The 4,741-nt window shown below is 34.2% G+C and overlaps 1 long non-coding RNA gene across 1 annotated transcript in view; it reads right to left on the bottom strand.

The window, feature by feature from the left end:
* LOC107675383 (uncharacterized) overlaps nt 1-3,710 on the bottom strand; it is a 6,952-nt gene extending 3,242 nt beyond the window's left edge. The window contains exon 1 of the long non-coding RNA XR_001632593.1: nt 3,700-3,710. This is a non-coding gene — a long non-coding RNA (uncharacterized LOC107675383). The remainder of the gene's footprint in view (nt 1-3,699) is intronic.
* Nucleotides 3,711-4,741: the final 1,031 nt, after the last annotated feature.

Below are 4,741 nucleotides of genomic sequence, written 5' to 3'. Positions count from 1 at the left end.
TCAGAATGAGAGTCCAAACAGCTGATAAAAACATCACCATAATCCACAAGTAATCCACACCACTCCAGTCCATCAGTTATGTCTTGTGAAGTGAAAAGCTGCACGTTTGTAAGAAACATTTTAACTTCAAATGGTCACTTCTGGCCAAAATACGAGTCCTCTATCCATAATATTGCTTTCTCCAATGAAAAGGTCTTGTGCTCTGAATCAGGAGAGAAATATGCACAGATCATGCACTGTTTACAAGCAGAAACAGTCCAAAACAGCTCTAAACAAATATGTGGGTGGATTTAATGTGAGAGGACAACAGGAGATGGACTTTTCCACCGGAGGAAGCGTTATTGTGGATTATGGACTCATATTTTGGCCAGAAGGTTTAAGGTTGAAACATCTTAATGATGGATGTGTTTCTTACAAACACACAGCTTTTCTCTTCACAAGACATTAACAAGATGGACTGGAGTGGTGTGGATTACTTGTGATGTTTTTATCAGTTGTTTGGACTCTCATTCTGACGGCACCCATTCACTGCAGAGCATCCACTGGTGAGCAAGTGATGCAATGCCACATTTCTCCAAATCTGTTTAGATAAAAAAAAAAATCATCTACATCTTGTAGGATGAGTACATTTTCAGTAAATTTTCATTTTTGGGTCAACTATTCCTTTAACAGTTTGAGGAGCTTAACATGAGTCAGAAATGAGCAAATAAAGTAAACAAGGCAGGTTGTGTCTCCTTAGTGTCCTGCAGCCGGTATGTGTTTCTGTCCAGCGCATGTCAACTTACAATTTACAATTGACTAGGGAATGTCACTTTTGTCCTGTACATTCCAGGTTGCAAGGTGGAAACGGGCTGGAAAAGACAAAAATGATGCTGTAATGGGCGCTCGCACAATGGAGGGCAGCGTAAGGGTCAATGAGGCTTATTGTAAAGCGCATTACAGGAGGAGACACAATGCAGCGCGGCTGTTGGCAGTAAAATCACGACGTGTGTGTGGTCTCAAATGACCAGCGTTACACTTTATCAAGGCCCTGTGCTTGTCTCCCGGTGATATATGGCTTTCTGTATTAGTAATAAATGTAATGTGCTGTGTGTGCAGTCGATGAATACACTTGTGTATGTGCTCGAGCTCACGCAGACGCATTTATCAAAAAGCAGCACACTGCTTTCGCCATGTCTGTTTGCTTATGAATATTCCTGCGGCCGGCCGGAGCGTGGTTGGGTCAGAAGCACACAGCCACAAAAGAATATGGAGAAGAAAAGACAGAAAGTGTAGCGGTTTTGGTTTTGAGTTGGGCTTTTGTTCCCGGCTCTACACCCTCCCCTTCAGCGGGACAACGGCGAGGAATGGAGGCCTTTTCAGCGGAGGGAGTGGTGCTCCGAAAACACCCTCGGCCCGGGACGGTCACCAGCTCCTCTCTGTGTTTGAGGCTGTCAAAGGGGCCGGAGGGATCCACCCCTGAACTCAAACATCACTGTCTGCCCCGCAAGTGACTGACGTGACGTGACACGACTAGAAGACTCCCATTATAGCCAACAAAGCTGTGTACAAACAAATACGCTTGAAAAGGACTGCTTTGGCATCTGCAACAAAGCGATATAAACAAATCTTTAACTTAAAGTTTATTAATAGTGATATTAGTAATAGTACATATTTATGTTATTTTTTAATATTTTTATTTTTTATTATTTTTTATATTTTACTGATTTATTTTTTATTTGGCTGGAATTTAATTATCATTTTGTGTGTGTGTGTGTGCACTTATAATGGAATGGAAAATTGCCTACTATATCAAATTTCCTCAAAATTATCAACATGATCAAAACTTTGCTGAAAATCCTGTTGTACACAATACATTCTGTCATCTCATTGATAGTTTACACTTTTTAGTAAAATAACCTTTTAGTGTAACTGTAAAAACGTCCACCTTCAGCTCCTGGTTCATGTGTCTCTTTACTGATTTTTATAAAGTTAACTTCATAACTTTTATATTGTTAGTAGTATTCATAAGTGGAGCAAGGCCTTCCCCTGGCCATGGGGCAGAAATGAACGGGGCTTGGGACAAAAATGCCCCTGCACAATTACACCAAATCCATTACAGCTGTCGCGAAGAAAATGAAATTTTGGATCTGCTAATGTTGCATCATGTTTCTTTTTACACATTTTTACGTGTTTTTACAGCGTTGCGCATTATACAAGCATGTACAGTCTTTAGAGTGTTTTTATAATGTTGTTCATACCCCTAGCAGTTATTTTGTATTGCAATTATGTAAAAAAAAAAAAAAAAAAGCATTGTGCATTACAGACATTCTTTTATCATTTAAAAATGTCCTGTTATATTTGAATAATAATGAATAGATTGAATACAAAATAGTTTTTTTCCTCCTTGAGTATGAACTTCATATTCTCACCATAGCATGCAAGATTTTTCTTTTCCTGACTATTATTTAATACGTCAGGCTTTACAGGGTTAATTCTTCCATACAACAAAAGTGTGTTATTTGAGTGTAAAGTTGCCTAAATTGTCATGTAAGCAGTGGGACTACTTTTCCTGGTGGATGTATTTCTGGTTATGAATACTCATGTCATTCCTTTGGGTGGATGTTTCTCTATGTAAACAGGTTTTTCTGCATATGTATCATATCAGAGTTACAGTGTGAGCTCATATGAAGTGTTGTTGGGCAGAATGTGGCTCACAGACGAGGGTGTGTTATGGCCTCATCTTCTTCTGTGGTTATTAATGACCCTCTCCATCACCACATGAACTCTGTGTCATCTGGGGGTCTCGTCCCTCCTCTCTCTCTCTCTCTCTCTGTGTGTGTGTGTGTGTATCTTTGATTAGGTATATGGCATTGCATGTACATTAGTTCGGGTAACATCTGGAAAACATGCAACAATAATAGTTTCAATGTGCATTATATGCATTAAATTATAATATACACATTAAAACATAAAAATAAATGTATTTATATCTCAGCAATTTTGAGTTAAATAATAACTTTTGATTCAATATGCAGCTTGGTAATTGCTAATTACAAAAATAAAGTGCATATGATATATACATACAGTAAATGATAACTAAAAAATGTTTGAACTAGTGCATAATTAGTCAAATATTTTGTTTAAAAAAACATTATATAACAATAACATTAATGTAAGTCAATAAATATTTTTTATTTATAATAAATATATACAGTTTTATAATAAATATTATTGTTGTTGTTGTTGTCAATTCAATAATAATAATAATAATAATTATTATTATTATTAAATTCGAATGATTTATTATGAATGACAATAATTTATTGACAATAACTCTATTATTATAATGATTATTATGGTGATGATGATAACAATAACAACAACAACAATATTATTATTATTAGTATTAGTATTGTTGTTGTTATTAATCAAGTAAATACATAATTTTATTATTAATAAAATATTATTATTAAATTATATATTCTTTTTAAAACAATCATTATAATATTTATTATGAATAACAACAATTATTGATTTGATTAATCTATTATAATCATGGTACTAATAATGATAATAACAATAATAAAATGTATTATTATTATTAGTATATTAACCAAGTCAATAAATAATAATAATAATAATAATTAATATTATTATTTAGTATGGATAACAATAATTTATTGACAATAACTCTATTATTATAATGATTATGATGACAATGAGAACAAAAACCAACAACAATAAGGCTAATGCTACTACTACTAATAATAATCTCATATTTGTTGGATAATTACATGTATTAAATATTTAAGTATTTATGATATTTAAATTTTGTGTAGAATAATATATTATTAATATGTGACCCTGTACCACAAAACCAGTCATAAGGGTCAATTTTTCGAAATTGAGATGTACACATCATCTGAAAGCTGAATAAATAAGCTTTCCATTGATGTATGGTTTGTTACGATCGGACAATATTTGGCCGAGATACAACTATTTGAAAATCTGGAATCTGAGGGTGCAAAAAAATCTAAATATTGAGAAAATCGCCTTTAAAGTTGTCCAAATGAAGTTCTTAGCAATGCATATTACTAATCAAAAATTAAGTTTTGATATATTTACAGTAGAACATTTACAAAATATCTTCATGGAACATGATCTTTACTTAATATCCTAATGATTTTTGGCATAAAAGAAAAATCAATAATTTTGACCCATACAATGTATTTTTGGCTATTGCTACAAATATACCCCACGACTTAAGACTGCTTTTGTTGTCCAGGGTCACACATTGCTTGTTATTACAAGTGGTTATGTATGAAATAATTAAAGAGCAATTATAAGGACCGGTCAGGCAAACTGGCAGCGTTTCACTCATTCCTGAGGACAAATTCCTACACATTTCACTATTCCTCAAAACCATGAATACCTGGCCATATGTAGCACAATATCTGAATTTGTGTCCCATTAAAAGCTTGACTATACCACTGTAATCTGATGCAGTTTAAGATTACTATATATATACTTTGTAGTCGGCTCGCATTCGAGTTTTATCACTTCATTGCTGACTGCTTAATTTCAAATCTATTGCTGAATCATGCCGTTTTTTTAGGCCAGACTTTGTTAACTTACTCCAAAAACTAGATATATACTCGTCCTCATTCAATAAATCAACTATTCTGCCATCTTTTCCCCACAGGTATGGGGATGAATACACGCCGATGAAAAAAAGGGGAAGCGGGGGGGGGGGGGGGGG

This window comes from Sinocyclocheilus anshuiensis, unplaced genomic scaffold (assembly GCF_001515605.1).
Source record: "Sinocyclocheilus anshuiensis isolate Anshui unplaced genomic scaffold, SAMN03320099.WGS_v1.1 scaffold1844, whole genome shotgun sequence".
Classification (NCBI taxonomy): domain Eukaryota; kingdom Metazoa; phylum Chordata; class Actinopteri; order Cypriniformes; family Cyprinidae; genus Sinocyclocheilus; species Sinocyclocheilus anshuiensis.
The sequence above is the reverse complement of the archived record's forward strand: the minus strand, read 5'-3'. Positions and strand labels throughout refer to the sequence as shown.